The 24,614-nt window shown below is 43.0% G+C and overlaps 1 protein-coding gene across 1 annotated transcript in view; it reads left to right on the top strand.

The window, feature by feature from the left end:
- BRF1 (BRF1 RNA polymerase III transcription initiation factor subunit) overlaps positions 1-24,614 on the top strand; it is a 687,556-nt gene that overhangs the window by 376,724 nt on the left and 286,218 nt on the right. The gene's annotated exons all lie outside the window — the stretch shown is intronic.

Below are 24,614 nucleotides of genomic sequence, written 5' to 3'. Positions count from 1 at the left end.
TAGCTATTGTACCTAGTTAAAATAAATACAAAGTTGCCTGTAAAATAAAAATAAATCCTAAGATAGCTACAATATAATTATAATTTATATTGTAGCTATATTAGGGTTTATTTTACAGGTAAGCATTTAGTTTTAAATAGGATTAATGTAGTTAATAATAGAAATATTATTTAGATTTATTTAATTAATATTTAAGTAAAGGGGGCATTAGGGTTAGTGTTAGACTTAGGTTTAGGGGTTAATAACGTTATTATAGAGGGCGGCGGTATAGGGGGGCAGGATAGGGGTTAATAGGTATAATGTAGGTGGCGGTGGGCTCCGGGAACGGCGGTTTAGGGGTTAATACATTTATTATAGTTGCGGTGGGCTCCGGGAGCGGCGGTTTAGGGGTTAATACATTTATTATAGTTGCGGTGGGCTCCGGGAGCGGCGGTTTAGGGGTTAATACATTTATTATAGTTGCGGTGGGCTCCGGGAGCGGCGGTTTAGGGGGTAATAACTTTATTTAGATGCGGCGGTGTAGGGGGGACAGATTAGGGGTGTTTAGACTCGGGGTACATGTTAGGGTGTTAGGTGCAGACATCTCCCATAGGAATGAATGGGATGTCTGTCAGCAGCGAACTTATACTTTCGCTATGGTCAGACTCCCATTGATTCCTATGGGATCCGCCGCCTCCAGGCTGGCGCTTTGAAAACCAGGTACGCTGGGCCGTAAAAGTGCCGAGCGTACCTGCTAGTTTTTTGATAACTAGCAAAAGTAGTGAGATTGTGCCGCACTTGTGTGCGGAACATCTGGAGTGACGTAAGAATCGATCTGTGTCGGACTGAGTCCGGCGGATCGAAGCTTACGTCACAAAATTCTACTTTTGCCGGTCTCGAGCCTTTGATAACTAAGGCGTATCAGCTTCGACACAAATACGCTGCGGAATTCCAGCGTATTTGAGGTTGACGGCTTGATAACTAGGCCCCATTGTCTGTTATTCCTCCTTCTAGTAAACGTAAAAAGTCTTTTAAAACTTCTCATTTTTCAGATGAATTTTTAAATGAACATCATCATTCTGATTCCGATAATGGTTCTTCTGGTTCAGTGGATTCTGTCTCAGAGGCTGATGCTGATAAATCTTCATATTTATTTAAAATGAAATGTATTCGTTCTTTACTTAAAGAAGTCCTAATTGCATTAGAAATTGAGGATTCTGGTCCTCTTGATACTAAATCTAAACGTTTAGATAAGGTTTTTAAATCTCCTGTAGTTATTCCAGAAGTTTTTCCTGTCCCTAGTGCTATTTCTGAAGTAATTTCCAGGGAATGGAATAATTTGGGTAATTCATTTACTCCTTCTAAACGTTTTTTAAGCAATTATATCCTGTGCCATCTGACAGATTAGAGTTTTGGGACAAAATCCCTAAAGTTGATGGGGCTGTCTCTACTCTTGTTAAGTGTACTACTATTCCTACGGCAGATGGTACTTCCTTAAGGATCCTTTAGATAGGAAAATTGAATCCTTTCTAAGAAAAGCTTACTTGTGTTCAGGTAATCTTCTTAGACCTGCTATATCTTTGGCGGATGTTGCTGCAGCTTCATCTTTTGGTTAGAAGCTTTAGCGCAACAAGTAACAGATCATAATTCTCATAGCATTTTTATTCTTCAACATGCTAATAATTTTATTTGTAATGCCATCTTTGATATCATTAGAGTTGATGTCAGGTATATGTCTCTAGCTATTTTAGCTAAGAAGAGCTTTATGGCTTAAGACTTGGAATGCTGTTATGTCTTCTAAGTCTACTCTGCTTTCCCTTTTTTTCTTTCCAGGGTAATAATCGTTTTCGTTCCTTTTGTCACAACAAGGAACAAAAACCTGATCCTTCATCCTCAGGAGCGGTATCAGTTTGGAAACCATCTCCAGTCTGGAATAAATCCAAGCCTTTTAGAAAGTCAAAGCCAGCTCCTAAATCCACATGAAGGTGCAGCCCTCATTCCAGCTCAGCTGGTAGGGGGCAGATTACGTTTTTTCAAAGAAATTTGGAATTCAGAACATTGTTTCAGAATGGTACAGAATTGGCTTCAAGATAAGGCCTCCTGCAAAGAGATTTTTTCTTTCCCGTGTCCCAGTAAACTCAGCGAAGGCTCAAGCATTTCTGAAATGTGTTTCAGATCTAGAGTTGACTGGAGTAATTTTGCCAGTTCCAGTTCTGGAACAGGGACTGGGGTTTTATTCAAATCTCTTCATTGTACCAAAGAAGGAAAATTCCTTCAGACCAGTTCTGGATCTAAAAATATTGAATCGTTATGTAAGGATACCAACATTCAAAATGGTAACTGTAAGGACTATCCTGCCTTTTGTTCAACAAGGGCATTATATGTCTACTATAGATTTACAGGATGCATATCTGCATATTCTGATTCATCCAGATCACTATCAGTTTCTGATATTCTCTTTCCTAGACAAGCATTACCAGTTTGTGGCTCTGCCGTTTGGCCTAGCTACAGCTCCAAGAATTTTTACGAAGGTTCCCTTCTGTCTGTAATCAGAGAACAGGGTATTGTGGTATTCCTTATTTGGACGATATCTTGGTACTTGCTCAGTCTTCACATTTAGCAGAATCTCATTCGAATCGACTTGTGTTGTTTCTTCAACATCATGGTTGGAGGATCAATTTACCAAAAAGTTCATTGATTCCTCAGACTTGGGTAACCTTTTTAGGTTTTCAGATAGATTCAGTATCCATGACTATCTTTGATAGACATGAGACGTCTAAAGTTGATATCAGCTTGTCGAAACCTTCAGTCACAATCTTTCCCTTCGGTAGCCTTATGCATGGAAATTCTAGGTCTTATGACTGCGGTATCGGACGCGATCCCCTTTGCTCGTTTTCACATGCGGCCTCTTCAGCTCTGTATGCTGAACCAGTGGTGCAGGGATTACTCAAAGATATCTCAATTAATATCTTTAAAACCGATTGTACGACACTCTCTGACGTGGTGGACAGATCACCATCGTTTAGTTCAGGGGGCTTCCTTTGTTCTTCCGACCTGGACTGTAATTTCAACAGATGCAAGTCCTGCAGGTTGGGGAGCTCTGTGGGGGTCTCTGACAGCACAAGGGGTTTGGGAATCTCAGGAGGTGAGATTACCGATCAATATTTTGGAACTCCGTGCAATTTTCAGAGCTCTTCAGTCTTGGCCTCTTCTAAAGAGAGAATCGTTCATTTGTTTTCAGACAGACAATGTCACAACTGTGGCATACATCAATCATCAAGGAGGGACTCACAGTCCTCTGGCTATGAAAGAAGCATCTCGAATTCTGGTATGGGCGGAATCCAGCTCCTGTCTAGTTTCTGCGGTTCATATCCCAGGTATAGACAATTGGGAAGCGGATTATCTCAGTCGCCACACGTTTCATCCGGGCGAATGGTCTCTTCTCCCAGAGGTATTTCTTCAGATTGTTCAAATATGGGGTCTTCCAGAAATAGATCTGATGGCTTCTCATCTAAACAAGAAACTTCCCAGGTATCTGTCCAGATCCAGGGATCCTCAAGCGGAAGCAGTGGATGCGTTGTTACTTCCTTGGAAGTATCATCCTGTCTATATCTTTCCGCCTCTAGTTCTTCTTCCAAGAGTAATCTCCAAGATTCTGAAGGAATGCTCATTTGTTCTGCTGGTGGCTCCAGCATGGCCTCTCAGGTTTTTGGTATGCGGATCCTGTCCGGATGGCCTCTTGCCAGCCGTGGACTCTTCCGTTAAGACCAGACCTTCTGTCACAAGGTCCTTTTTTTCCATCAGGATCTCAAATCCTTAAATTTAAAGGTATGGAGATTGAACACTTGATTCTTAGTCAAAGAGGTTTCTCTGACTCTGTGATTAATACTATGTTACAGGCTCGTAAATCCGTATCTAGGGAGATATATTATAGAGTCTGGAAGACTTATATTTCTTGGTGTCTTTCTCATCATTTTTCCTGGCATTCTTTTAGAATTCCGAGAATTTTACAGTTTCTTCAGGATGGTTTGGATAAAGGTTTGTCTGCAAGTTCCTTGAAAAGACAAATCTCTGCTCTTTCTGTTCTTTTTCACAGAAAGATTGTTAATCTCCCTGATATTCATTGTTTTGTACAAGCTTTGGTTCGTATAAAACCTGTCATTAAGTCAATTTCTCCTCCTTGGAGTTTGAATTTGGTTCTGGGGGCTCTTCAAGCTCCTCCGTTTGAACCTATGCATTCTTTGGACATTAAATTACTTTCTTGAAAAGTTTTGTTTCTTTTGGCCATCTCTTCTGCCAGAAGAGTTTCTGAATTATCTGCTTTCTCTTGTGAGTCTCCTTTTCTGTTTTTTCATCAGGATAAGGCGGTGTTGCGAACTTCTTTTAAACTTTTACCTAAGGTTGTGAATTCTAACAACATTAGTAGAGAAATTGTGGTTCCTTCATTATGTCCTAATCCTAAGAATTCTAAGGAGAAATCATTACTTTCTTTGGATGTAGTTAGAGCTTTGAAATATTATGTTGAAGCTACTAAGAATTTCCAAAAGACTTCTAGTCTATTTGTTATCTTTTCCAGTTCTAGGAAAGGTCAGAAGGCTTCTGCCATTTCTTTGGCATCTTGGTTGAAATCTTTAATTCATCATGCTTATGTCGAGTCGGGTAAAACTCCGCCTCAAAGGATTACAGCTCATTCTACTAGGTCAGTTTCTACTTCCTGGGCGTTTAAGAATGAAGCTTCGGTTGTTCAGATTTGCAAAGCAGCAACTTGGTCTTCTTTGCATACTTTTACTAAATTCTACCATTTTGATGTGTTTTCTTCTTCTGAAGCAGTTTTTGGTAGAAAAAGTACTTCAGGCAGCTGTTTCAGTTTGATTCTTCTGCTTATAATTTCATTTTTTTTCGTTATAAGTTTTAAACTTTGTTTGGGTGTGCATTATTTTCAGCGGAATTGGCTGTCTTTATTTTTTCCCTCCCTCTCTAGTGACTCTTGCGTGGAAGATCCACATCTTGTGTAGTCAATATCCCATACGTCACTAGCTCATGGACTCTTGCTAATTACATGAAAGAAAACATAATTTATGTAAGAACTTACCTGATAAATTCATTTCTTTCATATTAGCAAGAGTCCATGAGGCCCACCCTTTTTTGTGGTGGTTATGATTTTTTTGTATAAAGCACAATTATTCCAATTCCTTATATTTATGCTTCGCACTTTTTTCTTATCACCCCACTTCTTGGCTATTCGTTAAACTGATTTGTGGGTGTGGTGAGGGGTGTATTTGTAGGCATTTTGAGGTTTGGGAAACTTTGCCCCTCCTGGTAGGAATGTATATCCCATACGTCACTAGCTCATGGACTCTTGCTAATATGAAAGAAATGAATTTATCAGGTAAGTTCTTACATAAATTATGTTTTTTGGTTGCTATTTCTTCTGCTAGAAGAGTTTCTGAATTATCTGCTTTGCAGTGTGACCCACCCTATCTGGTGTTCCATTCAGATAAGGTTGTTTTGCGTACCAAGCCTGGTTTTCTTCCAAAAGATGTTTCCAACAAGAACATTAACCAGGAAATAGTTGTTCCTTAATTGTGTCCGAATCCAGTTTCAAAGAAGGAACGTTTGTTACACAATTTAGATGTAGTCCGTGCTTTAAAGTTCTATTTAGAAGCAACAAAGGATTTCAGACGAACTTCTTCTTTGTTTGTCGTTTATTCTGGTAAGAGGAGAGGACAAAAAGCTACTGCTACCTCTCTTTCTTTCTGGCTGAAAAGCATCATCCGATTGGCTTATGAGACTGCCGGACGGCAGCCTCCTGAACGAATCACAGCTCACTCTACTAGGGCTGTGGCTTCCACATGGGCCTTCAAGAACGAGGCTTCTGTTGATCAGATATGTAAGGCAGCGACTTGGTCTTCTCTGCACACTTTTGCCAAATTCTACAAATTTGATACTTTTGCTTCTTCGGAGGCTATTTTTGGGAGAAAGGTTTTGCAAGCCGTGGTGCCTTCCGTTTAGGTAACCTGATTTGCTCCCTCCCTTCATCCGTGTCCTAAAGCTTTGGTATTGGTTCCCACAAGTTATGGATGACGCCGTGGACCGGACACACCAATGTTGGAGAAAACAGAATTTATGCTTACCTGATAAATTACTTTCTCCAACGGTGTGTCCGGTCCACGGCCCGCCCTGGTTTTTTTTATCAGGTTTGAAAAATTTATTTCTCTATACACTACAGTCACCACGACACCCTATAGTTTCTCCTTTTTTTCTCCTTTTTTTCTCCTAACCGTCGGTCGAATGACTGGGGGGGGCGGAGCCTGGGAGGGACTATATGGACAGCTTTTGCTGTGCTCTTTGCCATTTTCTGTTGGGGAAGAGAATATTCCCACAAGTTATGGATGACGCCGTGGACCGGACACACCGTTGGAGAAAGTAATTTATCAGGTAAGCATAAATTCTGTTTTTCCTCTCTCCTCATTTTCTCTTTTCTTCTCTCCTCATTCTCTCTCCCTCTCTCCTCATTCTCTCTCCCTCTCTCCTCATTCTCTCTCCCTCTCTCTCTCCCTCTCTCTCTCCCTCTCTCCTCATTCTCTCTCTCTCTCCCTCTCTCCTTGTTCTCCTTTTACTCTCTCACTCTTTTTCTCCTTATTCTCCTCTCACTCTTCCTCTCTCTTCATTCTCCTCTCACTCTCCCTCTCTCCTGGTTCTCCTCTCTTTCTCTGCCCCACTCTACCTTTCTCTCTACTCGTCGTCCTCTCTCTCTCTCTCTCTCTCTCTCTCTCTCTCTCTTCTCCTCTCTTCCTCTCTACTCATTCTCCTCTTACACTCTCTCTCTCTCTCTCTTCCTCTCTACTCATTCTCCTCTTACTCTCTCTCTTCCTCTCTACTCATTCTCCTCTCACTCTCCCTCTCTACTCATTTTCCTCTCTCTCCTCTCTTTCTCTCCTCCCTCTTTACCTTCCTCCCCCCCCCCCTCTCTCTCTCTCTCTCTCTCTCTCTCTCGTTCTCTCTGTTCCTCTCTCCTCATTCTCCTCTTTCTCTCCCCCCTCTTTACCTTTCTCTCTCTCTCTCTTTCTTTCTCTCTCTCTTTCTCTCTCTCTCTCTCTCTCTCTCTCTCCTTCTCTCTGTTCCTCTCTCCTCATTCTCCTCTTTCTCTCCCCCTCTCTCTCTACCTTCATCTCTCCTTCTCCTCTCCTCGTTCCCTCTCTCTCTCCCTCTCTCTCTCTCTCTCTCTCTCTCTCTTCCTCTCTCTCTCTCTCTCTTCCTCTCTCTCTCTCTTCCTCTCCTCATTCTCCTCACTCTCCCTCTCTTCCTCTCCTCATTCTCCTCTCTCTCTCTCTCTCTCTTCCTCTCTCTCTCTCTCTCTCTCTTCCTCTCCTCATTCTCCTCCCTCTCCCTCTCTCTCTTCCTCTCCTCATTCTGCTCCCTCTCCCTCTCTCTCTTCCTCTCCTCATTCTGCTCCCTCTCCCTCTCTCTCTTCCTCTCCTCATTCTCCTCCCTCTCCCTCTCTCTCTTCCTCTCCTCATTCTGCTCCCTCTCCCTCTCTCTCTTCCTCTCCTCATTCTCCTCCCTCTCTTCCTCTCCTCATTCTCCTCCCTCTCCCTCTCTTCCTCTCCTCATTCTCCTCACTCTCCCTCTCTCTCTTCATCTCCTCATTCTCCTCCCTCTCTCTCTTTCTCTTCCTCTCCTCATTCTCCTCCCTCTCTCTTTCTCTCCTCATTCTCCTCCCTCTCTCTCTCTTCCTGTCCTCATTCTCCTCACTCTCTATCTTTCTCTCTCTCTCCATCTCTCTCTCCCTCTCCTCATTCTCCTCACACTCTCTCTTCCTCTCCTCTTTCTCTTCCTCTGTCCTCATTCTCCTCTCTCTCTTCCTCTGTCCTCATTCTCCTCTCTCTCTCTCTCTTCCTCTCTACTCATTCTCCTCTTACACTCTCTCTCTCTCTCTCTCTCTCTCTCTCTCTCTCTTCCTCTCCTCGTTCTCCTCGTTCTCCTCTCACTCTCCCTCCTCTCACTCTCCCTCTCTCCTCATTCTCCTCCCTCTCCTCTCTTTCTCTCCCCTCTTTCTCTCCCCCCTCTTTAGCTTCCTCTCTCCTCATTCTCCTCTCACTCTCTCGCTTCCCCTCCTCTTTCTCTCCCCTCTTTCTCTTCCTCTCCTCATTCTCCCTCTCTCTCTTCCTCTCCTCATTCTCTTCCTCTCCTCATTCTCTTCCTCTCCTCATTCTCTTCCTCTCCTCATTCTCCTCACTCTCCCTCTCTCTCTTCCTCTCCTCATTCTCCTCACTCTCCCTCTCTCTCTTCCTCTCCTCTTTCTCCGCCCTCTCCTCACTCTCCCTCTCTCTCTCTCTCTTTCTCTCCTCATTCTCCTCCCTCTCTCTCTTTCTCAATCCTCATTCTCCTCCCTCTCTCTCTTTCTCTCTCCTCATTCTCCTCCCTCTCTCTTCCTCTCCTCATCCTCCTCCCTCTCTCTCTTCCTCTCCTCATTCTCCTCATTCTCTTCCCTCTCTCTCTCTTCCTCTCCTCATTCTCCGCCCTCTCCTCACTCTCCCTGTCTCTCTTTCTCTCCTTCTCTCCTTATTCTCCTCCCTCTCCTCACTCTCCCTCTCTCTTTATTCTCCTCCCTCTCCCTCTCTCTCTTCCTCTCCTCCTCTCCTCATTCTCCTCCTCTCTCTTTCTCTCCTTATTCTCCTCCCTCTCCCTCTCTCTCTTCCTCTCCTCATTCTCCTTCTCTCTCTTTCTCTCCTCATTCTCCTCCCTCTCACTCTTCCTCTCTCCTCATCCTCATCCTCTCTTTCTTTCTCTCTCTGATCTCTATGGTTTTGCAGGGTGGGTCAGTTGCTAGACTTCAAACATTATTGTAGACCTCACTTTACAATAATGCATTCTGTACAACATACTATATACATTTCAGAACTCATTTGCTATCTCATCATTTTTATTAACATAAGGCCTGTTTAGTTCCTACATAAGATTATCCCAGTTGACCAGGTAATGCCTCTTAAGATGTAGCTAGCACTAAACTGTGCTGGAGAGTCAGTATTCTACAAATCCTTAAAGGGACACTGAACCCAAATTTCTTTTTTTGTGATTCAGATAGAGCATGCCATTTTAAGAAACTTTCTAATTTACTCCTATTATCAATTTTTTTGTTCTCTTGCTATCTTTATTTGAAAAGAAGGCATCTAAGCTAAGGAGCCAGCCAATTATTGGTTTAGAACTCTGGACAGCACTTGTTTATTGGTGGATGAATTTATTCACCAATCAGCAAGAACAGCCCAGGTTGTTCGCTAAAAATGGGCCGGCATCTAAACTTACATTCTTGCATTTCAAATAAAGAAACCAAGAGAATGAAGAAAATTTCATAATAGGAGTTGCTTAAAATTGCTGCTCTATCTGAATCACGAAAGAAAAAAATTGGGTTCAGTGTCATGTCATCGTTACTAAACACAAAACCAACCAACATAACAAGAGAAGAATCTTCTTCCTGTCCTCATTTCATATCTCTTTATAGCAGCAGAGTGCGCTTCACTTACATTTTCATGAAACACTGAACACTGGATTTTACGGATGCACCGAAATGCAAATTCTGGACGGAAACCGATACCGAAAATTCAGGATGCCCCTGGCCGAAAACCGAAACCAATTTTTTTTTTCTTTTCTAACTACTGTGTGTGTGTGTAGCTGAGAGAGCTTGTAGGCGGGAAAGCTCCATCAAATGGGTGTGGTCACTTGTACCGTAGGGCGTGATCTGCAGTGAAACTGGTGGAGCTCTACAAGGGAGAGCGTGGTTATAGCCAGACAGCAATACGAGGTGCACATGTGTTTTGTTTTTGGGTGTAGTTATCTGTGCGACTGGTGTGGCTGCACCTGATCGTCTCTCATCGTCTCTCATCGTATCTCCGCCTAGTTCCTGTTTCGGGTCTCACACTGACCAGTCAGATTATATGTCCGGAGCCCCAAATGGAGTCTGCCTGCCACCGGACTTAGATATGACCTTACGTGCAAGGTGGTTATAGAAAGTTACTGTGCTTTTTTTGTATACACCGTCTGGTGGGTGCTAATTTGTGCCAACTGTGTGCGAGCTTGGGGCTTATGCTTATATAGTGTGCATGCATATTTGCCTCAAGCGAATAGAATGTATGCGCACTGTATATAAGGCTTATACATATTCACTGTGTGTGCTTAGGACTGTGTCTGATGATATCAAGTGTTTATAAACATGTTACGTATCCTCCTTTGAATACTGTATTCAGAACTTTCGTTTCCTTCCTAAAAAAAAAAAACAGGGCACTGCTGGTTTCAAATATCATCATGGTACTTATGTGTGTGCTCTGTGTACCATGCCAGTGCTGTGCTGCTCACCTTATGCTAAGGATAGGCATGTAACTCAATAGAACAGGATGTCATGGTACTTATGTGTGTGCTCTGTGTACCAGTGTTGTGCTGCTCACCTTATGCTAAGGATAGACATGTAACTCAATAGAACAGGATGTCATGGTACTTATGTGTGTGTGCTCTGTGTACCATGCCAGTGCTGTGCTGCTCACCTTATGCTAAGGATAGACATGTAACTCAATAGAACAGGATGTCATGGTACTTATGTGTGTGCTCTGTGTACCATGCCAGTGCTGTGCTGCTCACCTTATGCTAAGGATAGGCATGTAACTCAATAGAACAGGATGTCATGGTACTTATGTGTGTGCTCTGTGTACCATTCCAGTGCTGTGCTGCTCACCTTATGCTAAGGATAGACATGTAACTCAATAGAACAGGATGTCATGGTATTTATGTGTGTGCTCTGTGTACCAGTGCTGTGCTGCTCACCTTATGCTAAGGATAGGCATGTAACTCAATAGAACAGGATGTCATGGTACTTATGTGTGTGCTCTGTGTACCATGCCAGTGCTGTGCTGCTCACCTTATGCTAAGGATAGACATGTAACTCAATAGAACAGGATGTCATGGTACTTATGTGTGTGCTCTGTGTACCATGCCAGTGCTGTGCTGCTCACCTTATGCTAAGGATAGACATGTAACTCAATAGAACAGGATGTCATGGTACTTATGTGTGTGCTCTGTGTACCATGCAGTGCTGTGCTGCTCACCTTATGCTAAGGATAGACATGTAACTCAATAGAACAGGATGTCATGGTACTTATGTGTGTGCTCTGTGTACCAGTGCTGTGCTGCTCACCTTATGCTAAGGATAGACATGTAACTCACTAGAACAGGATGTCATGGTACTTATGTGTGTGTGTTCTGTGTACCAGTGCTGTGCTGCTCACCTTATGCTAAGGATAGACATGTAACTCACTAGAACAGGATGCCATGGTACTTATGTGTGTGCTCTGTGTACCATGCCAGTGCTGTGCTGCTCACCTTATGCTAAGGATAGACATGTAACTCACTAGAACAGGATGTCATGGTACTTATGTGTGTGCTCTGTGTACCAGTGCTGTGCTGCTCACCTTATGCTAAGGATAGGCATGTAACTCAATAGAAAAGGATGTCATGGTACTTATGTGTGTGCTCTGTGTACCAGTGCTGTGCTGTGCTGCTCACCTTATGCTAAGGATAGACATGTAACTCACTAGAACAGGATGTCATGGTACTTATGTGTGTGCTCTGTGTACCAGTGCTGTGCTGCTCACCTTATGCTAAGGATAGACATGTAACTCACTAGAACAGGATGTCATGGTACTTATGTGTGTGCTCTGTGTACCATGCCAGTGCTGTGCTGCTCACCTTATGCTATGGATAGGCATGTAACTCAATAGAACAGGATGTCATGGTACTTATGTGTGTGCTCTGTGTACCAGTGCTGTGCTGCTCACCTTATGCTAAGGATAGACATGTAACTCAATAGAACAAGATGTCATGGTACTTATGTGTGTGCTCTGTGTACCATGCCAGTGCTGTGCTGCTCACCTTATGCTAAGGATAGACATGTAACTCAATAGAACAGGATGTCATGGTACTTATGTGTGTGCTCTGTGTACCATGCCAGTGCTGTGCTGCTCACCTTATGCTAAGGATAGACATGTTACTCACTAGAACAGGATGTCATGGTACTTATGTGTGTGCTCCGTGTACCATGCCAGTGCTGTGCTGCTCACCTTATGCTAAGGATAGACATGTAACTCAATAGAACAGGATGTCATGGTACTTATGTGTGTGCTCTGTGTACCATGCCAGTGCTGTGCTGCTCACCTTATACTAAGGATAGACATGTAACTCAATAGAACAGGATGTCATGGTACTTATGTGTGTGCTCTGTGTACCAGTACTGTGCTGTTCACCTTATGCTAAGGATAGGCATGTAACTCAATAGAACATGATGTCATGGTACTTGTGTGTGCTCTGTGTACCAGTGCTGTGCTGCTCACCTTATGCTAAGGATAGGCATGTAACTCAATAGAACAGGATGTCATGGTACTTATGTGTGTGCTCTGTGTACCATGCCAGTGCTGTGCTGCTCACCTTATGCTAAGGATAGTCATGTAACTCAATAGAACAGGATGTCATGGTACTTATATGTGTGCTCTGTGTACCATGCCAGTGCTGTGCTGCTCACCTTATGCTAAGGATAGGCATGTAACTCAATAGAACAGGATGTCATGGTACTTATGTGTGTGCTCTGTGTACCAGTGCTGTGCTGCTCACCTTATGCTAAGGATAGACATGTAACTCAATAGAACAGGATGTCATGGTACTTATGTGTGTGCTCTGTGTACCATGCCAGTGCTGTGCTGCTCACCTTATGCTAAGGATAGACATGTAACTCACTAGAACAGGATGTCATGGTACTTATGTGTGTGCTCTGTGTACCATGCAGTGCTGTGCTGCTCACCTTATGCTAAGGATAGACATGTAACTCAATAGAACAGGATGTCATGGTACTTATGTGTGTGTGCTCTGTGTACCATGCCAGTGCTGTGCTGCTCACCTTATGCTAACGATAGATATGTAACTCAATAGAACAGGATGTCATGGTACTTATGTGTGTGCTCTGTGTACCATGCAGTGCTGTGCTGCTCACCTTATGCTAAGGATAGACATGTAACTCAATAGAACAGGATGTCATGGTACTTATGTGTGTGCTCTGTGTACCAGTGCTGTGCTGTGCTGCTCACCTTATGCTAAGGATAGACATGTAACTCACTAGAACAGGATGTCATGGTACTTATGTGTGTGCTCTGTGTACCATGCAGTGCTGTGCTGCTCACCTTATGCTAAGGATAGACATGTAACTCACTAGAGCAGTATGTCATGGTACTTATGTGTGTGCTCTGTGTACCAGTGCTGTGCTGTGCTGCTCACCTTATGCTAAGGATAGACATGTAACTCAATAGAACAGGATGCCATGGTACTTATGTGTGTGTTCTGTGTACCAGTGCTGTGCTGCTCACCTTATGCTAAGGATAGACATGTAACTCACTAGCACAGGATGACATGGTACTTATGTGTGTGCTCTGTGTACCATGCCAGTGCTGTGCTGCTCACCTTATGCTAAGGATAGACATGTAACTCAATAGAACAGGATGTCATGGTACTTATGTGTGTGCTCTGTGTACCATGCCAGTGCTGTGCTGCTCACCTTATGCTAAGGATAGACATGTAACTCAATAGAACAGGATGTAATGGTACTTATGTGTGTGCTCTGTGTACCATGCCAGTGCTGTGCTGCTCACCGTATGCTAAGGATAGACATGTAACTCACTAGAACAGGATGTCATGGTATTTATGTGTGTGCTCTGTGTACCATGCCAGTGCTGTGCTGCTCACCTTATGCTAAGGATAGACATGTAACTCACTAGAACAGGATGTCATGGTATTTATGTGTGTGCTCTGTGTACCATGCCAGTGCTGTGCTGCTCACCTTATGCTAAGGATAGACATGTAACTCAATAGAACAGGATGTCATGGTACTTATGTGTGTGCTCTGTGTACCATGCCAGTGCTGTGCTGCTCACCTTATGCTAAGGATAGACATGTAACTCAATAGAACAGGATGTCATGGTACTTATGTGTGTGCTCTGTGTACCATGCCAGTGCTGTGCTGCTCACCTTATGATAAGGATAGGCATGTAACTCACTAGAACAGGATGTCATGGTACTTATGTGTGTGCTCTGTGTACCAGTGCTGTGCTGCTCACCTTATACTAAGGATAGACATGTAACTCAATAGAACAGGATATCATGGTACTTATGTGTGTGCTCTGTGTACCATGCCAGTGTTGTGCTGCTCACCTTATGCTAAGGATAGACATGTAACTCAATAGAACAGGATGTCATGGTACTTATGTGTGTGCTCTGTGTACCAGTGCTGTGCTGCTCACCTTATGCTAAGGATAGGCATGTAACTCAATAGAACAGGATGTCATGGTACTTATGTGTGTGCTCTGTGTACCATGCAGTGCTGTGCTGCTCACCTTATGCTATGGATAGGCATGTAACTCAATAGAACAGGATGTCATGGTACTTATGTGTGTGCTCTGTGTACCATGCCAGTGCTGTGCTGCTCACCTTATGCTAAGGATAGGCATGTAACTCAATAGAACAGGATGTCATGGTACTTATGTGTGTGCGCTGTGTACCATGCAGTGCTATGCTGCTCACCTTATGCTAAGGATAGACATGTAACTCACTAGAACAGGATGTCATGGTACTTATGTGTGTGCGCTGTGTACCATGCAGTGCTGTGCTGCTCACCTTATGCTAAGGATAGGCATGTAACTCAATAGAACAGGACGTCATGGTACTTATGTTTGTGCTCTGTGTACCAGTGCTGTGCTGCTCACCTTATGCAAAGGATAGACATGTAACTCAATAGAACAGGATGTCATGGTACTTATGTGTGTGCTCTGTGTACCATGCCAGTGCTGTGCTGCTCACCTTATTCTAAGGATAGGCATGTAACTCAATAGAACAGGATGTCATGGTACTTATGTGTGTGCTCTGTGTACCATGCCAGTGCTGTGCTGCTCACCTTATGGTAAGGATAGACATGTAACTCACTAGAACAGGATGTCATGGTACTTATGTGTGTGCTCTGTGTACCATGCCAGTGCTGTGCTGCTCACCTTATGCTAAGGATAGACATGTAACTCAATAGAACAGGATGTCATGGTACTTATGTGTGTGCTCTGTGTACCAGTGCTGTGCTGTTCACCTTATGCTAAGGATAGACATGTAACTCAATAGAACAGGATGTCATGGTACTTATGTGTGTGCTCTGTGTACCAGTGCTGTGCTGTGCTGCTCACCTTATGCTAAGGATAGACATGTAACTCAATAGAACAGGATGTCATGGTACTTATGTGTGTGCTCTGTGTACCATGCCAGTGCTGTGCTGCTCACCTTATGCTAAGGATAGACATGTAACTCACTAGCACAGGATGTCATGGTACTTATGTGTGTGCTCTGTGTACCATGCCAGTGCTGTGCTGCTCACCTTATGCTAAGGATAGACATGTAACTCAATAGAACAGGATGTCATGGTACTTATGTGTGTGCTCTGTGTACCATGCCAGTGCTGTGCTGCTCACCTTATGCTAAGGATAGACATGTAACTCAATAGAACAGGATGTCATGGTACTTATGTGTGTGCTCTGTGTACCAGTGCTGTGCTGCTCACCTTATGCTAAGGATAGACATTTAACTCAATAGAACAGGATGTCATGGTACTTATGTGTGTGCTCTGTGTACCATGCCAGTGCTGTGCTGCTCACCTTATGCTAAGGATAGGCATGTAACTCAATAGAACAGGATGTCATGGTACTTATGTTTGTGCTCTGTGTACCAGTGCTGTGCTGCTCACCTTATGCTAAGGATAGACATGTAACTCACTAGAACAGGATGTCATGGTACTTATGTGTGTGCTCTGTGTACCAGTGCTGTGCTGTGCTGCTCACCTTATGCTAAGGATAGACATGTAACTCAATAGAACAGGATGTCATGGTACTTATGTGTGTGCTCTGTGTACCATGCCAGTGCTGTGCTGCTCACCTTATGCTAAGGATAGACATGTAACTCAATAGAACAGGATGTCATGGTATTTATGTGTGTGCTCTGTGTACCAGTGCTGTGCTGCTCACCTTATGCTATGGATAGGCATGTAACTCACTAGAACAGGATGTCATGGTACTTATGTGTGTGCTCTGTGTACCAGTGCTGTGCTGCTCACCTTATGCTAAGGATAGACATGTAACTCAATAGAACAGGATGTCATGGTACTTATGTGTGTGCTCTGTGTACCATGCAGTGCTGTGCTGCTCACCTTATGCTAAGGATAGGCATGTAACTCACTAGAACAGGATGTCATGGTACTTATGTGTGTGCTCTGTGTACCAGTGCTGTGCTGCTCACCTTATGCTAAGGATAGACATGTAACTCAATAGAACAGGATGTCATGGTACTTATGTGTGTGCTCTGTGTACCATGCCAGTGCTGTGCTGCTCACCTTATGCTAAGGATAGGCATGTAACTCAATAGAACAGGATGCCATGGTACTTATGTGTGTGCTCTGTGTACCATGCCAGTGCTGTGCTGCTCACCTTATGCTAAGGATAGGCATGTAACTCAATAGAACAGGATGTCATGGTACTTATGTGTGTGCGCTGTGTACCATGCAGTGCTGTGCTGCTCACCTTATGCTAAGGATAGACATGTAACTCACTAGAACAGGATGTCATGGTACTTATGTGTGTGCGCTGTGTACCATGCAGTGCTGTGCTGCTCACCTTATGCTAAGGATAGGCATGTAACTCAATAGAACAGGACGTCATGGTACTTATGTTTGTGCTCTGTGTACCAGTGCTGTGCTGCTCACCTTATGCAAAGGATAGACATGTAACTCAATAGAACAGGATGTCATGGTACTTATGTGTGTGCTCTGTGTACCATGCCAGTGCTGTGCTGCTCACCTTATTCTAAGGATAGGCATGTAACTCAATAGAACAGGATGTCATGGTACTTATGTGTTTGCTCTGTGTACCATGCCAGTGCTGTGCTGCTCACCTTATGCTAAGGATAGACATGTAACTCAATAGAACAGGATGTCATGGTACTTATGTGTGTGCTCTGTGTACCAGTGCTGTGCTGTGCTGCTCACCTTATGCTAAGGATAGACATGTAACTCAATAGAACAGGATGTCATGGTACTTATGTGTGTGCTCTGTGTACCATGCCAGTGCTGTGCTGCTCACCTTATGCTAAGGATAGACATGTAACTCAATAGAACAGGATGTCATGGTATTTATGTGTGTGCTCTGTGTACCAGTGCTGTGCTGCTCACCTTATGCTATGGATAGGCATGTAACTCACTAGAACAGGATGTCATGGTACTTATGTGTGTGCTCTGTGTACCAGTGCTGTGCTGCTCACCTTATGCTAAGGATAGACATGTAACTCAATAGAACAGGATGTCATGGTACTTATGTGTGTGCTCTGTGTACCATGCAGTGCTGTGCTGCTCACCTTATGCTAAGGATAGGCATGTAACTCACTAGAACAGGATGTCATGGTACTTATGTGTGTGCTCTGTGTACCAGTGCTGTGCTGCTCACCTTATGCTAAGGATAGACATGTAACTCAATAGAACAGGATGTCATGGTACTTATGTGTGTGCTCTGTGTACCATGCCAGTGCTGTGCTGCTCACCTTATGCTAAGGATAGGCATGTAACTCAATAGAACAGGATGCCATGGTACTTATGTGTGTGCTCTGTGTACCATGCCAGTGCTGTGCTGCTCACCTTATGCTAAGGATAGGCATGTAACTCAATAGAACAGGATGTCATGGTACTTATGTGTGTGCGCTGTGTACCATGCAGTGCTGTGCTGCTCACCTTATGCTAAGGATAGACATGTAACTCACTAGAACAGGATGTCATGGTACTTATGTGTGTGCGCTGTGTACCATGCAGTGCTGTGCTGCTCACCTTATGCTAAGGATAGGCATGTAACTCAATAGAACAGGACGTCATGGTACTTATGTTTGTGCTCTGTGTACCAGTGCTGTGCTGCTCACCTTATGCAAAGGATAGACATGTAACTCAATAGAACAGGATGTCATGGTACTTATGTGTGTGCTCTGTGTACCATGCCAGTGCTGTGCTGCTCACCTTATTCTAAGGATAGGCATGTAACTCAATAGAACAGGATGTCATGGTACTTATGTGTTTGCTCTGTGTACCATGCCAGTGCTGTGCTGCTCACCTTATGGTAAGGATAGACATGTAACTCACTAGAACAGGATGTCATGGTACTTATGTGTGTGCTCTGTGTACGATGCCAGTGCTGTGCTGCTCACCTTATGCTAAGGATAGGCATGTAACTCACTAGAACAGGACGTCATGGTACTTATGTGTGTGCTCTGTGTACCAGTGATGTGCTGCTCACCTTATGCTAAGGATAGACATGTAACTCAATAGAACAGGATGCCATGGTACTTATGTGTGCGCTCTGTGTACCAGTGCTGTGCTGCTCACCTTATGCTAAGGATAGGCATGTAACTCACTAGAACAGGATGTCATGGTACTTATGTGTGTGCTCTGTGTACCAGTGATGTGCTGCTCACCTTATGCTAAGGATAGACATGTAACTCACTAGAACAGGATGTCATGGTACTTATGTGTGTGCTCTGTGTACCATGCCAGTGCTGTGCTGCTCACCTTATGCTAAGGATAGACATGTAACTCAATAGAACAGGATGTCATGGTACTTATGTGTGTGCTCTGTGTACCATGCCAGTGTTGTGCTGCTCACCTTATACTAAGGATAGACATGTAACTCACTAGAACAGGATGTCATGGTACTTATGTGTGTGCTCTGTTTACCATGCCAGTGCTGTGCTGCTCACCTTATGCTAAGGATATTCATGTAACTCACTAGAACAGGACGTCATGGTACTTATGTGTGTGCTCTGTGTACCAGTGATGTGCTGCTCACCTTATGCTAAGGATAGACATGTAACTCAATAGAACAGGATGTCATGGTAGTTATGTGTGCGCTCTGTGTACCAGTGCTGTGCTGCTCACCTTATGCTAAGGATAGGCATGTAACTCAATAGAGCAGGATGCCATGGTACTTATGTGTGTGCTCTGTGTACCATGCCAGTGCTGTGCTGCTCACCTTATACTAAGGATAGACATGTAACTCAATAGAACAGGATATCATGGTACTTATGTGTGTGCTCTGTGTACCATGCCTGTGCTGTGCTGCTCACCTTATGCTAAGGATAGACATGTAACTCAATAGAACAGGATGTCATGGTACTTATGTGTGTGCTCTGTGTACCATGCCAGTGCTGTGCTGCTCACCTTATACTAAGGATAGACATGTAACTCACTAGAACAGGATGTCATGGTACTTATGTGTGCTCTGTGTACCATGCCAGTGCTGTGCTGCTCACCTTATGCTAAGGATAGACATGTAACTCACTAGAACAGGATGTCATGGTACTTATGTGTGTTCTCTGTGTACCATGCCAGTGCTGTGCTGCTCACCTTATACTAAGGATAGACATGTAACTCAATAGAACAGGATGTCATGGTACTTATGTGTGTGCTCTGTGTACCAGTGCTGTGCTGCTCGCCTTATGCTAAGGATAGACATGTAACTCAATAGAACAGGATGTCATGGTACTTATGTGTGTGCTCTGTGTACCATGCCAGTGCTGTGCTGCTCACCTTATGCTAAGGATAGGCATGTAACTCAATAGAACAGGATGTCATGGTACTTATGTGTGTGCTCTGTGTATAATGCCAGTGCTGTGCTGCTCACCTTATGCTAAGGATAGGCATGTAACTCAATAGAACAGGATGTCATGGTACTTATGTGTGTGCTCTGTGTATAATGCCAGTGCTGTGCTGCTCACCTTATGCTAAGGATAGACATGTAACTCAATAGAACAGGATGTCATGGTACTTATGTGTGTGCTCTGTGTACCATGCAGTGCTGTGCTGCTCACCTTATGCTAAGGATAGACATGTAACTCAATAGAACAGGATGTCATGGTACTTATGTGTGTGCTCTGTGTACCATGCCAGTGCTGTGCTGCTCACCTTATGCTAAGGATAGACATGTAACTCAGTAGAACAGGTTGTAATGGTACTTATGTGTGTGCTCTGTGTACCAGTGCTGTGCTGCTCACCTTATGCTAAGGATAGACATGTAACTCACTAGAACAGGATGTCATGGTACTTATGTGTGTGCTCTGTGTACCAGTGCTGTGCTGTGCTGCTCACCTTATGCTAAGGATAGACATGTAACTCACTAGAACAGGATGTCATGGTACTTATGTGTGTGCTCTGTGTACCATGCAGTGCTGTGCTGCTCACCTTATGCTAAGGATAGACATGTAACTCACTAGAACAGGATGTCATGGTACTTATGTGTGTGCTCTGTGTACCATGCAGTGCTGTGCTGCTCACCTTATGCTAAGGATAGACATGTAACTCACTAGAACAGGATGTCATGGTACTTATGTGTGTGCTCTGTGTACCATGCAGTGCTGCTCACCTTATGCTAAGGATAGACATGTAACTCAATAGAACAGGATGTCATGGTACTTATGTGTGTGCTCTGTGTACCAGTGCAGTGCTGCTCACCTTATGCTAAGGATAGACATGTAACTCAATAGAACAGGATGTCATGGTACTTATGTGTGTGCTCTGTGTACCAGTGCTGTGCTGCTCACCTTATGCTAAGGATAGGCATGTAACTCAATAGAACAGGATGTCATGGTATTTATGTGTGTGCTCTGTGTACCATGCAGTGCTGTGCTGCTCACCTTATGCTAAGGATAGACATGTAACTCAATAGAACAGGATGTCATGGTACTTATGTGTGTGCTCTGTGTACCAGTGCTGTGCTGCTCACCTTATGCTAAGGATAGACATGTAACTCAATAGAACAGGATGTCATGGTACTTATGTGTGTGCTCTGTGTACCAGTGCTGTGCTGCTCGCCTTATGCTAAGGATAGACATGTAACTCAATAGAACAGGATGTCATGGTACTTATGTGTGTGCTCTGTGTACCATGCCAGTGCTGTGCTGCTCACCTTATGCTAAGGATAGGCATGTAACTCAATAGAACAGGATGTCATGGTACTTATGTGTGTGCTCTGTGTACCATGCCAGTGCTGTGCTGCTCACCTTATGCTAAGGATAGACATGTAACTCAATAGAACAGGATGCCATGGTACTTATGTGTGTGCTCTGTGTACAATGCCAGTGCTGTGCTGCTCACCTTATGCTAATGATAGGCATGTAACTCAATAGAACAGGATATCATGGTACTTATGTGTGTTCTCTGTGTACCATGCCAGTGCTGTGCTGCTCACCTTATGCTAAGGATAGACATGTAACTCAATAGAACAGGATGTCATGGTACTTATGTGTGTGCTCTGTGTACCAGTGCTGTGCTGCTCACCTTATGCTAAGGATAGGAATGTAACTCAATAGAACAGGATATCATGGTACTTATGTGTGTTCTCTGTGTACCATGCCAGTGCTGTGCTGCTCACCTTATGCTAAGGATAGACATGTAACTCAATAGAACAGGATGTCATGGTACTTATGTGTGTGCTCTGTGTACCAGTGCTGTGCTGCTCACCTTATGCTAATGATAGGCATGTAACTCAATAGAACAGGACGTCATGGTACTTATGTGTGTGCTCTGTGTACCAGTGCTGTGCTGCTCACCTTATGATAAGGATAGACATGTAACTCAATAGAACAGGATGTCATGGCACTTATGTGTGTGCTCTGTGTACCATGCCAGTGCTGTGCTGCTCACCTTATGCTAAGGATAGGCATGTAACTCAATAGAACAGGATGTCATGGTACTTATGTGTGTGCTCTGTGTACCATGCCAGTGCTGTGCTGCTCACCTTATGCTAAGGATAGACATGTAACTCAATAGAACAGGATGTCATGGTACTTATGTGTGTGCTCTGTGTACCATGCCAGTGCTGTGCTGCTCACCTTATGCTAAGGATAGGCATGTAACTCAATAGAACAGGATGTCATGGTACTTATGTGTGTGCTCTGTGTACCAGTGCTGTGCTGCTCACCTTATGCTAAGGATAGACATGTAACTCACTAGAACAGGATGTCATGGTACTTATGTGTGTGCTCTGTGTACCAGTGCTGTGCTGCTCACCTTATGCTAAGGATAGGCATGTAACTCAATAGAACAGGATGTCATGGTACTTATGTGTGTGCTCTGTGTACCAGTGCTGTGCTGCTCACCTTATGCTAAGGATAGACATGTAACTCAATAGAACAGGGGAGGGCTGTACATTTTTAGCCATTTTGGGCCGAAATTGGAGTTGCACATTTTCGGCGGCCAAAATTTTGGTGCATCGCTAATATTGTTCTTTATTTAGTTCTGTGTAACAGAATCCGATTTAGCTATTTTTATAATTTTTTTTTGCCAATTATCAAAATAAAGTATAGTCCTAGAAAACTATTATTATATGCAAAACAGTAAGGCAAGTAATGAACTGAAACAGCAGCTCTAGGCTGGCATCAATCTTGAAATATGCTATTTACCAAAAATAAAAGGCAAAAAAAACCGAAATAACCAATAATGCCATTTTCGTCTGAAACTTTCTGCTGCCGAAATTTCGGTGCATCCCTACTGGATTTATTTCAGGTTTTGTGGATTACTTTAATCACAACATACCTGTACATGTGGATAAATACTTAATTAGCTCCTGTCCTTTCCTGGTCCCTCACCCTTTTAACATAAAAGTGCAAAAATACATAGCTTTAGAGCAGCAGTGCACTTATGGGAGCTAGCTACACAAATCTTGTGAGCCAGTGACAAGAGACATGTGTGTAACCACCAATCACCAGCTAGCTTCCAGTAATGCATTGCTGAGCCTGTGTCTACCTAGGAATGCTTTTCTGCAAAGGACACCAATAGAACAAAGTAAATAATAATAAATAATAGTCCTAAATTGAAAAGTCTCTAAGAATTACACACTCCGTCAGATCTGTAAATGTTTCATTTTGATTTTCATGTTCCTTTAATTTCACATACAAACAAAACAGGAAGCAGCATTTAGTCTCTATTTACTGTATTTTACTCTCCTGATGCTGCCACTTAAAGCATTAATTTATGAGAACACCGTAATAGCATTCTTGTTACACGCTGTAACACAATAATTATTTGCCCTGAATGAAAAGCTTCATGGCACGTTCTGCTAGTGCTGCTCATTGCGTAAGAAGCTGTAGAGGTAGTAAACAATAAAGTCATTTCACAGTCTGTAATTTATAGAGAATTTCCTGCTAGCCACTCCATTTAGGGAAATCCTTATTTATCTCTCATTACTGGTAAAAATAGCTGTGTCTGGCACGGCGGAAGCAGCTAAATTAATTTAGAAAGTGTATACATCCTTCTGTGTGTCTGATCTGCAGACATGTATACAACAAACGCTTCCATATTTAGCATCTTGTGGCAAGGAATTTGTTTGCAAGATCTGAAAAGCAGGGCAATTATTGCACGTAAGAATCACAACTTCCTCTTCAAAGTAGAGACTCTGTTGGGAAGTAAACGGTCTCTAATGACATTTGTATATATTTATAGATGTCCTCAACATTTTAAAAAAACTTCCAGGGACACTACACAGCAGAGCAATCGAGTAAGCAGGATACAGGAGTATTGGCCACGCCCACTAATGGTTTCCATAGCTTTGTCTACTAAAACACCCAATGCAAATTGCTTACAATATGCATGAAATTTAAATTTCCGTTTTATTTATTCAATACATTTAGTGGGGTGCATGGCAATGAAGCACGTGGTTGTGTGATAATGTTGTGTAAGCTTTTGCTTGCGTTGGGTAGCGTGTGTATTATAAGTTTATTAAAAGTGCGCAAAAATCCAAAGTATTGTGACTACGTTGACATATTCCAACAATGGAGTGTGAACAGTAGAAAAAAGCCTAGCACCCTTACTCGCTCGCAAACCAGATTGCATTTTCTCAAGTTTGCTAATCTACATGAAATATTAATATAAATATACATTTTTCACATTCCATTGTTCTTCACATATGTTCTATTTATTCATAAATACATATTTCTATATATCTGATGGTTTTTAGTTTTATATATATAATGTGTGTGTGTATATATATATATATATATATATATATATGTGTGTGTATGTATATATATATATATATATATATATATTTATATATATATATACACACATACATACTACCAGGTACCAGGTTGGAACCCCTTTTGCCTTCAGAACTGCCGTAAAGTGATGGTAAACTATATATACTCTCCCACTATCTACTGCTTTAAGCAGACACTAACCGCACTGTGGTTCTTCCTTCTTTACTCCGCCACCTCATGGTTCAGTCCTGCATCCAAATGACGTATAGAGTGGTCCCTCCCTCGTCAAGTTGTTGCGGGATCCCAAGATACAGTATTAAAATGCACATGCTCTGTGTGTAATAGTTTAGTCATCAAAGTAAACAGTGGATCACAAGATCCACTTTTTACTTGTTGAAGTTACTGGCAACATAATAATAGCAAACTCCTATATACTGACTCAGGGACATAATTCTAAATTAAAGATAGTACTATAAGTGTTATGCATATATAATGAATAATTGTCCGCT

Source organism: Bombina bombina, chromosome 1 (genome assembly GCF_027579735.1).
Source record: "Bombina bombina isolate aBomBom1 chromosome 1, aBomBom1.pri, whole genome shotgun sequence".
In the NCBI taxonomy this organism is placed as follows: domain Eukaryota; kingdom Metazoa; phylum Chordata; class Amphibia; order Anura; family Bombinatoridae; genus Bombina; species Bombina bombina.
This window is presented reverse-complemented; position numbering and strand designations above follow the sequence as displayed.